This window comes from Lotus japonicus, chromosome 1 (assembly GCF_012489685.1).
Source record: "Lotus japonicus ecotype B-129 chromosome 1, LjGifu_v1.2".
Classification (NCBI taxonomy): Eukaryota; Viridiplantae; Streptophyta; class Magnoliopsida; order Fabales; family Fabaceae; genus Lotus; species Lotus japonicus.
Genome location: NC_080041.1, coordinates 128,661,887 through 128,673,773, shown reverse-complemented (window position 1 = coordinate 128,673,773; position 11,887 = coordinate 128,661,887). Strand labels below are relative to the sequence as shown.

General features: G+C 32.1%; 1 long non-coding RNA gene across 2 annotated transcripts; it reads right to left on the bottom strand.

Moving 5' to 3' along the window:
• Window positions 1-7,930: 7,930 nt before the first annotated feature.
• Window positions 7,931-10,711, bottom strand: LOC130730620 (uncharacterized). 2 transcript variants are annotated; one of them, XR_009016398.1, is made up of 6 exons: window positions 10,513-10,711; window positions 9,731-9,889; window positions 9,604-9,641; window positions 9,442-9,499; window positions 8,538-9,004; window positions 7,931-8,109 (listed from the first exon to the last, which is right to left on the bottom strand). It is a non-coding gene; the product is annotated as an uncharacterized LOC130730620 (long non-coding RNA). The 2 variants fall into 2 exon arrangements; XR_009016397.1 differs by having other exon boundaries at window positions 8,538-8,653; window positions 10,513-10,699.
• Window positions 10,712-11,887: the final 1,176 nt, after the last annotated feature.

Genomic DNA, 11,887 nt, shown 5'->3' with positions numbered 1-11,887 from the left:
AAATCGGAGAAAAAACCACTGCTGTTGTCAAAACCGACAACCAGAGAATAAACACTATGTGAAAATTGTTACAACACATAGACTTCACTCTCAACCACCCCATAACCCCAGTACACCCACACTCTCCAAAGTAAATATTTGAACTGCATCTCACAATACTCAAAAACAAGAGCATAAGTGAAAAAGAAAACACAAATATAAACTTAAAGTGTTTTCAGGTGCTACTACATGGTGTTTTTGGTGTGTTGAAACAAGGAGCCTGAGATCCCTATATATAGTCTTGAACTCTCTCACCCATCACTAATCTAAGCGATGTGAGACTTCTCCAAGACGCATAACTTGATATTTTGTCTCCTTCATTAGCAATGTGGGACTTACATTGCAATCAACTCCAACAATATATGATTATGATGAGCAATAATCTTTATCCATAGCTGGGTTAACTCTCAACTTGGTCCACCAACACTGACATACATAGAAATTCAGTTTTTTAATCCCTTTTGGATTGTTATTTAATTTGTTACGCCAGAAATCATGTGAAAAAAACAAAATTTCAACCCATAAAAGAACACGATAAAAGGGAAAATGTTTTTGGTAGGCCCGACCCAATTGTTGGGGTTGATTGCAATGTAAGTCCCACATTGCTAATGAAAGAGAAAAAAAGATCAAGTTATGCATCTTGGAAAAGTCCCACATCGCTTAGATTAGTGAGGGGTGGGAGGGTCCAAGGCTATATATAGGGATCTCAAACTCATTGTTTCAACACATCAAAACATCAAAGTTGTACCACCTGAAAACACTTTAAGTTTTTATATTTGTGTTTTTTTTTCCCTCTTATGCTCTTGTTTTAGAGTATTGTGAGATTTAGTTCAAATATTTACTTTAGAATGTGTGGGTGTAATGGGGTCATGGGGTGGTTGAGAGTGAAGTCTATGTGTTGTAACAATTTTCACATTGTGTTTATTTTCTGGTTGTCGGTTTTGACAACGGCCGTGGTTTTTTCTCCGGTTTTGGAGTTTTCACATTATATTCCTGTGTTGTTGATTGTGCTCCTAGTTTATTTTACTTCTTCAGCTGTGTTATTTCCTAACAGTGGTATCAGAGCTTCCGGTTCGATGGATGTCACTTTGTGTGATATTGCGAAGGTGCTGAAGAAGTATGGTTTGCAGCTGCGATGATGTTGTAATGAAGGAGTTGATGCAATCACGATTACACAAGGCGTTCTGGGCATGAAATTGTCCAGGTGGCTCACGAGCATTGGTTGATATAGATGCAAGGTGTGTGGTGATAGCGTGCAGGCATTGGTTGGCGTTGATGCAAGGTACGTAATTATGTCGATGACTGATGAACTTCCGGAGAAAGCCAACTTGGAAGTTGCACCATTAATTTCCAGCAAGGCTTCAGCATGTGAAAATTCTTGGAATGACTTAGTTCCAAGTGAAGAAAATTCTTGGGATGGTTTAGTTCCAAGTGTAGTGTACTCTTTTATGGTGGAGTATGATAATTTAATTTGTCGGATATAGACAATGAGAATTATGTTTGTCGGTGAAGACAATGATTGTTGGTGTAGACAATGAAGACTGAAGATCATTACAATCAAGGTGGAGATTGTTGGGGTTGATTGCAATGTAAGTCCCACATCGCTTAGATTAGTGAGGGATGAGAGGGTCCAAGGCTATATATATGGATCTCGAACTCCTTGTTTCAACACTTCAAAACATCAAAGATGTAGCACCTGAAAACACTTTAAGTTTATATTTGTATTTTTTTCTCTTATGCTCTTGTTTTAGAGTATTGTGAGATGTAGTCAAATATTTACTTTGGAGAGTGTGGGTGTACTGGGGTCATGTGGTGGTTGAGAGTGAAGTATATGTGTTGTAACAATTTTCACATAGTGTTTATTCTCTAGTTGTCGGTTTTGACAACGGCCGTGATTTTTTCTCCAGTTTTGGAGTTTCCATATTATATTCTTGTGTTGTTGATTGTGCATTTGTGCTCATAATTTATTTTACTTCTTAAACTGTGTTATTTCCTAACAAGATATACATATCTGGATGCAATCTTTAGTCTTGAGCAACTACATCTTTGAATATACGGGTAGAAAATAATGATGAAACCAAAATGAGAATGTACAATGACAAAAACTAATAAAAGTTGTTTTTATCTACCTGTGAATTTGAGTAGTAATTTTTAGTATTCAAACATGAAAACATATGTGAGTCTTGTCATTAATGCAATATAGCCCATTGGCTGGACCACAACCTAGAGTGAGAGCCTAATTATGTCTTTGGCAGGGAGAAATGCCCTGTTTCACCTAAAGCTTCCATCGAATGAATAACATTTTGCTTAGAAGAAGGGATGCTCTCGAGTACTTGCCAAAATACGCCCAAATTGTTTAGAAGAACCAATGCATGTATAGTGAAGGACAAGTGTTGCTTTAGGTCTAACAGAGTTACAAATGGACATCACCTATATATATGGCACAGTTGAACTATTGTTTATTGTGCAGGGGGTGCATGCAATGGCGTGCACAAATTATGTCCACATCTCAGTTGCTTTAGAAAATGTTTGGTAGATGATGAAACTTTTTAGATAATTAGAGAGTAGAAAAAAATAATGAATGTGATAAAAAATGTGAGATAGATTGAAAAATGATGTGTCTGATTGATGTTTGTACCGTTATGGAGTACTATTAATAGTTATTGTATCCTAACTGAATTACTTTTAACTGCCAGATCAGTCTGTCATACAGAACCTCTAAACTCATATACTGCAATGATCATTTGTAGAGTACTTTGATTCAATTCATTTTGGACCAATTTGCAAGAACAAGTTACAAATTAACTTAACAAAAAACTCTTTGGATTAGGACAAAAAAGAAACGCTTTCGATGAGCCTTTCTGATGTCTTTTTCTCCTTGGATGAATTAACCAATGTAATTTTCAAGTATTAGGGTGGGGATCGATGTGAAGGTAAGGCAGATGAATGATGGAACCTACGGGGTTGACAGACATATGAGGTTGATGGGGAGAAAGTTGGTGGGGGCGGGTGAGAGGCATTTGGTGGGAATTTGAGTGAGCGATTAGCGGTTACCTTGTCCGGTTGTCCCTAAGGTGAGGAAGGAAAAAATTGCAACAGTGGAGTGCCTGCCGATAGAATATATATAGAATATTCTCTTTGCAAATTAGTTAACACATCTTCTCATGTTCAGTCAACACAGAATGAACATTAACGGATGACCTAAATATTAAAGACATCCACAATAAATGAGTCGATGATAGGTTGATATCATGAATGAAACAATTTTCTGTGTTGATTCTATTACCAATACAAGTATAAATACAAGTTATGAGACAATTAAGAAAGCCAATAAACCTCCATAATGAGGGCCTCCATAATGAGGTTTCATAATGTGAAAGATATTTGACTAATTAGAGAAATGCATAACTAATTTACAAAGAGAATATTATATTCTACCAACAACTAATGTTGGCCACAAGAAGTATAAAACCTCACGTGATTACCACATTGAGCTATAGAGTAAATTACAAGCGAATTTAACACCACATTTTTTACTCAAAAACTTTAACATATTATATGTATGAATTATCTCATTTATAAATTGTTCAATACATTCTTTTATCTAATGTAGAATTACTTGTTCACATTTGATATCACCACAACTACTTAGATTTGCGGTTTGTTCTGGATTATTGCTAGGATAATGATGGGATTCAATGAAAGCACACCAATTGATATGCTCATTAGTTTTTTTCTTGGGTCAATAAAATTATAGTATTAGTATTTTTTTTGGTCAACGGTTCATAGATTCAAAATAAAAGGGCCAGGCCCAGAGGAGTACAAACAAGCAGAGCCCAAGGTACAAATAAAGCCTAAACCAACAGTAAAAGCAGGAGCATTCTTTTGACTCTCTACTAGTAAGTTACCCGTGCAACTGCACGGGTCGCGGTCGGTCGACCGCGATCGATTTTACTTAACAATATTTTTTAATTATTTATAATTAAACATAAATTAAATTAGAGATAAATCAATTTAAAACATGTGTATATATATATAAACATGTGTCTTAAAAAATACATTGATATTTGAGTTTATTTCTAATATAAGTTCTTGTAAAAGTTGGATTAGTTCAAAAAAAAAGTTTATGAGAAATTTGTGACGTGTGAATATTTTTTCGAGTTTCTTTTCATTATTAATCTCTATATAATATCAGAATTTTTTACGGAAGAATTTCAAAAAAAAATTATTATTGTTGTTAGCATAGAAGTTTGCCCCGTTGATGATTGAAATTATTTATTTAAACATTGAAAAATAAATTTATTTTTAAATTTAATGTAAATTAATTATGTATTAATGAAGATATGACTAATATCTATATAAAAATTTATTGTGTAAGAATTTAAATAAGTTGTTATTTTAGTTGGCATAAATTTTTCCCCGTTGATTAATGAAATTATTTATTTAAATATTGAAAAGTAATTTATTAGTTAAAATAAATTATAATAAGATTATCAATGTAAACATTGAACATTAAGTTTATTCTTCAAGTTAATGTAAATTAATTATTTATAAATAAAGATATATCACTAATCTATATAAAAATTATAAATATAGATAGCAAAGACATTTTCCCCGTCGATTAATGTAATGATTTATTTAAACATTGAAAAAATAATTAATATTTATTTTTTTATGTAAAAATTTAAAATCTATATTTTTGTGAGCATAGAAATTTTCCCCGGTGACTAATGAAATTATTTATTTAAACAATGAAAAATAATTTTATACTTCAGTTAATGTAAATTTTTTTAGATATATCGAAAAGATAAATTGCACCCGCCAGGAATCGATCCCTGGACCTCCCCTAGTAAGGTTTTAATGAGGCCTTCTCTCAAAGTCCCCATGTGTTCATTGGGTGGGTTTTTTTCTTTTTTGTAGGTGTCTTGAACATGTACCTTGATGCTTACCTATTTTTGGAGGCTTTTTAATAATATGTTATTCAGTTTTCAAAAAAAAAAAATTCATTGGAATATTTTCTTAATTTTTACAGTCATGTAGATGAAAATATAAATTTTCAACTATCAAATTTCATTTGCTAAGAACTTTATTTGAATTTCATTCAAAATTTACTATTTTTTTATACATCGGAAAGTTATATTGCACCCGCCAAGGATTGATCCATGGACCTTCCCATCCACAATCCATATGTCACCCACCTCTTACCACTTAAACTATCAAAGGGACTCAAAATTTACTATTTAGATAACATAGATATTTTCCCGGCTGAATAATGTATCAATACGCTCACATATATATATATATATATATAATTTAAGTAAAATTATCATTTCTAAACAATATAAAAAATAATTTTCCCTGTGCTTTATACATTAATAAAGTTTCATATACATTTAGTCGTATAAAATTTGAATCCATGTGTAGTACTACAAATAAAATCTAATTTAAAGCACTATTAATTTACCCGTGCGGTTGCACGGGTCGCGGACGATCGACCGCGTTAATTTTACTTAGCAATTTTTTTAATTTAAAGCTTAGATATAATTAGATATAAAATAATTTTTGAGATAAACCAATTAATATATTTATATATATATATGCATATATATATATATATATATATATCTTAAAATTAAACATAATTTTTTAGCTAAATTTAAAGTATAACTACATAGTTAAGGTTCTATATTTTTTTTTGATAGGCAAAGGTTATATTAAGGTTAGTAGAAATTTATGAGAAGTCGAGAATTTTTTTTGTTTCTTTAAATAACTAATCTCTATATAATATGTAAAATTATTATGACATAATTTTTGAAAAAAATTATAATTTTGTTAGCATAGAACTTTTCCCCGTCGAATAATGAAATTGTTTATTTAAACACTGAAAAAATTAATTATTAAAATGAATTATTAGTTCAGAACAATAATTTTAATTATAATGATATAATTTATTTAAAAATTAATATAAAATCTTACAATAAAAATTAATGTAAATTAACTTAAAAGAAATGAAGATATAAGTAATCTCACAATATACAGTTTTATTATTTAAGAATTTGATAAAATTATAATTTTTTAAGCATAGATATTTTCCCTGCTACTTAATGAAATTATTGTTCAACATTGAAAAAATAATTTTATACTAAAAGGTAATGTAAATGAATTCCGTATAAATGAAGATATAACTAATCTCTATATAATATAAAAATGTATTGTGTTAGAATTATTACGAAATTATTATTATTTTGAGATCACATAGGTATTTCCCCTTGATTAATGAAATTATTTATTTTGACCTTGAAAAAATAATTATTAGTTAAGCAAAAAAAATAAATTATATTGAATTTTTTGATAATGTGGAGGGCTTTAAAGCCCTGCGTTTGGCGTTGGGGCAACGAAACATTGTAAATAAATTTTTATGTCCAATGGGTGCAGATCGTAGTGGTAAAAAGTGGTTGTTTGATAACCCTTTGGTCGAGAGTTCGATTCCTATAATTCACAGACTTCAAAAGATCTTTGGCCATCACCACACCGAGGTCTAAATTGCAAGCACACCAAAAAAAATTAACTTCGATTACATAAAGATATAACTAATCTCTATATAATATAAAAATTCATTATATAAGAATTTTAAAATATTATTATTTTAGTTAGCATAGATATTTCCCCGTTGACTAATGAAATTACTTATCTAAACATAGAAAAAATAATTTACTTAAATAATTTATTAGCTTAGAAAAATAACAAATTATAAAGAAATTATTTATTTGAACATTGAAACAATTGTTTTATAATAGATGTAAATGTAAATTAACTTTGTATACATGAAGATAACTAATCTTTGTATAATATAAAATTTTTTTATGTAACAGTTTTTTTTCAAAATATTATTTTAGTTAGCATAGATATTTCGCCGTTGCTTAATGAAATTACTTGTTTAAACATTAGATAAATACACTTTTTCAAATTATAATGAAATTATCTATTTAAACATTGAAAATACTATTTTATAATACTCTGTATAAATGAGTATATAACTAATCTCTATGTAAATTCAAAAAAAGAAACTAATCTCTATGTAATATAAAAAGTATTATGTAAGTATTGTTTTATTTAGCATAGATATGTTCTCGTGTGATTAATGAAAGGTTTTTGGTACATGAAATTATTTATTAGTTAAGAAAAATAATCTAAAAGTTACACTGATAATCATTTTTTATAACATCAAAAAATAATTATATTATATCCATGACCATGATCGTGTCATTACACAGGTCACGATTAGTTTACCTATATTCCTAATAAATTTAATTAAAATAAAAATTTATAATTAAATATAATTGAATTTTTTGCTATCAAGCAATTACAAATATATATACACATATTATGTATTTCATAAAAAAATAATAATATTTGAGAATATGTTATAAGTACTTTAGTAAAAGTTGACTAAGTTATGAGAAATTTATGGTTTGCCTATATTTTTTTTTTCATAAGTTTCTCCAATTTGCTTATGAATAAAAACTTATATTTATCTATAAACTATTTTGAGTTTATTAATCATAAGTTAAGCAAATAATTTTTTAAGAAAGTAATATTAAGTTTATTTGAGAATCACATTATTTGACTATATTTATTTTTTACATAAAATTTTGAAAACAAAATTTATGTTTACCCTATATAATCATATATAAGTCTTTTTTCATGTAATCATTCTTATTTATTTGATGAAGACCACAAATTTTCCCAAGGTTTTTTCCGATAGTGCAATTCTTAAAGATTATCCCAATAGTACGATTCTTAAAGATCAAGCTTTCAGCCTACTGATTTAACAATCACTTTTAACCCTTGCAATCAAATAACTATTTTGCCCAAATAATATGCACAAACACTACCTAATAATGGTAATTTTGATTTCAATTGATAAATCTAAACACATCAGGGTGAAACTAAATTTACAGAGGTAACTAATGACAGTACGCTAAACTGCTAAAGTGAGTAACAGCTTGTAAGCCGATATAAAGAAGCTTTTCACATGAGGCTCCAAAATGCAGCATCCAATTAAGCTGGCTGCATATATCAATAAGCAATTAACAGTCAATAAGGTACTTATCCACAATTAGAGTCTAGAGAGAACATAAGCAATTACATGAGTGTCATGACAACACAAAAAATAAAGTCCTAATTATCAAAATAGCAGTTCGTAACAATTATTCCTTTTGGTCCAAAGTAGCACATTGAATCTAAGACTGGGCCATCATGCTTTACCAAAATAGAGTGAACAAACTGAGCTAATAAAGAGAGAAAATAGAAATAAATGGAACCTCATTTTTCATCATGCTTTAGCAAGAGAAACAAATCCAGGTTAAGGAACAAAGAGAAATAAAAACAAAGAACAAAGATAACTAATTGCGAACGTGACATGCTCTTTCAAAATTAAACAATAGCAAAAAAGAGACATAATTGTAGATTCCAAGTAGCATCTTGAACTTGCTTACCTACTATAGTGTGTGAGGATGATCCAGCAAGAAGCAGGTAGCTAGAGGTTTTCAACCAATGAATGAGCTACATGAAGGAACATTAGGTTCTTCATCTGTGCTACCAAATTTGGACACTAAAAATTGAAAAGAAAATACTAAATTAGAGAGATCAGTTAAAGACACCCAAGTCATAGTCACTTGTGTTAGACTGACTCTTAACTTCAATATGAGTTTGTCCTAAGAACATGTGATTGTTCAGTGAAAGCATATCAATTGGATTGAAACCATACAATATCTTGGGAAATAAGTATGAGCTGTAAAAAAAAGTGCAAGAAATGGCACATACTTGTAAGTGGCTTTTTACATAGTATATGGCTAATACTTCAACTTTCATGAACTTCAACATACCCATAGGGGTAACTCCAGTTAAAAGAAAGCAAGAAAAAAATACTGCTCAGCTTTTGAATTAAAAATATCATGCTCCTCTACAGCAAAATGGGATCACAGTGAATGAAGAGTGAAGGTATTAGGTAATATGATTAATTAAGAAGTAAATCACCAAATTAAGAAGCATAGACAATGTAACAATATGAAAAGAAAACATCTACAACTTATTCACTCAAAGAGTTCACCATTTGCACACTAAAAGGATGCAAATATTCATAGAGGGAGCAAATAACAATGCATCAACTAAATCAAAACCAATTCAAGTATTTATATAAATAGCAATGAAAGCTTCTGAAAGGTGTCAGAAAAATTTTGACCATTAAAATTAAGAGCTGCTAAAGAAAAAACACAGTTATTAGATCCAAAGCAATCTGACCAGCAAGATCAATACCTGCCATTGAAAAACATATATAGCTTTAGAACAAAACCAAAATTTTAAAAATAAAAATAAATCTCCAATATTCAGGAACCTAACCTGCAAGGAAACAGAGAGTGGGCACTTAAAAAAGGGTTCAATTGATATTGTGCACTACCTAAGAACATTCCAGAGAACCATTAACAAACATTAGAGCTCATAATAAAAAAGGAAACAGAGAGTGAGCAATTAAAAAAGACAAGTTGAAAGTTAAGGATATACCTCTAAGAAATTGTCCCTCCAAGGGAATTAATTCATTCCTGCAAGTCAAGGAAAAGAACAGTAAACAAAAGAAGCAGAGTAAACATCAGTAACAACATAGTAACGGAAAGGGGAAGAATAGGTTTACATCAGAAGGAAAATGACTCATAAACAGCATCTCCATATCACTCATTCTTCCAGATTGGTCAATATGTCATAAATTTGTTAGCCTCACTTCCTATTTCCATGTCGCTTTGGAGTTTGGAGTCATTTACTTGTGAAATTAAGTTAAGTCTTCGTGTCATACCTGTAAAATACAAACCAAAAGATCAAAAGAAGAAGAATAATGGTGAGAATGTGGATAAATCAGATCTGGAGAAATTTGCTTTAAAACTGCCATCATATTACGCTATCTACATTGGTTATTATGCTTGTAGGCACATAGCACGATTAGAGTCCTTCGGACCACGTTTTCGATTTATATCTACACTATCTACATCACGGTTTCCTATTTCACAATGTTAGTTGAGTTCTCTATCTCTTTTAAATGATAGACATGTTCAAGTTACAGTAAAAACTTTCCAAGTAGCACCTACAGAGAGACATAAAATATACAAATCGTACAATTTGGTCTCAGATTCATACAAATTGTCTTATATTGAATAAAAACAGGAATGAAGAGAATTGGCTATTTAGATTCTGTTTAGAATCCGTGAAAATAAGAGATGAGAGATCTATATTTGGGAGAAACATAATAGTATCAAGCCTTGATTGAGATATAAAAATAAAACGCCTTTTAGAAGACCCAGGTGAACAACAAATTGATTTTCGTTTTCCTGTCAAATGGTGAGCCAGTAAGCCTTATGAGAAAGAGATGGACAACAGAGGAAATACAAATTAAAGGTTAGGAAGGGAGGAGATGGAACTAACCGGAAATGGGTGCAGCAGACCCTTCTTCTAATAGAGAACTGATGAATAGATAGTGAAGAAGTGAGATAGGGTTTCAAGGGAGATGAAGAGGACGAAAATCAGAACTGAAAAGTGAGATAGCAAATTGAGAAGAGATGGGGTTTCTCAGTTTTTTATTATTTCTCTTTCCAATTGAAGTCTGATCTTGGCAGCCTTTTTTTTTCATGTCAAATTTTTGAATCTATTTGAAATTTGAAATCAATTAAACACGGAACTAAAAAGAAGAACAGCGGGAACTGTAAAAGAAGGAGGAAAACTTAAAATAATCCAGGAAAAAGGAGAAGGTGACACGTAATCCAGAAGGGGTTTCTTTTCTTAGAGTATATTGATGAACTGCTGAATGGAAACTGTTCCGGGAATGGACATTCAAGAGAGGTATAGTACCCAGAGGTAGAGGGATTGTACTAAGAGAGAATCAGAATGAGAGAGAGTGTGCTGAATTTCAAGTGTTATTTCATCAAATGAGCAAAAAGTCCTCTACACCTGATAACTACCTCCTATTTATAGAGCTTGGGTACTACCTATTGGGCCAATTGGGCCTCCGAGGTCAAGGCCCATCTGAAGGCCAGGGCCCCGCCTCAGGGCGGGATACATGCTGGGCGTTGCCCCTCTAGGGGCTCGCCCAGTCCACTAGTCCACAAGACACCGAGCTCGAGGTACGAGAGCTAAGGGTGTCTTTTAAATGCTTTTACATATGTCTTACAGTACACCAGAATCTGCACTGCCAACATGGCTTGAGCAAAAGGAAACTTGCATTTTCAGTTACCCAGTCCACTGACTTGACGAGCAACCCGAGCTGGCAAGTCCACTAGTCCACAAGCGGCGAGAACGACTACTTTGTATTGGTGATAAGTTGGAGCAGGTGCATGATCGCTCGCCGGCGGGAAAGGTGGCAGGCATGGGTCATGTGCCGATCATTCAATCATTGACTGGCGGTGACCCCGGCGAGCGACTGAACCTCGTTGTTGGTGTCAATCGTCAGGCGATGGCGTTTGATCCTTATAGTGGCGAGGCTTTCCGCGCTTTCCCTTATTTTAAAACCCTTTCAAATTTCTATCTGCCTCACGTGGCTGCCCCACGTGATGTGTTGGTTACATCAATTTCCCTCTTTCTCCGGAACCGTCACTTCACCTTTCATAACCGTCCCATCGTGCGCAGTAACTCCCCTTTGCACGCGACCCACCTCCCCAAAACCATCATGACTTCCAACCTTCCACACGCGTCTAACACGCGTCACCCTTCCAGCTTCTCCCCTTCTCCTATAAAAACCCTTCTTCCCCACTGTCATCCCTTTCCGAGACCCCTCTTCACTTCCCTAATCGCTACCAAACTCCCT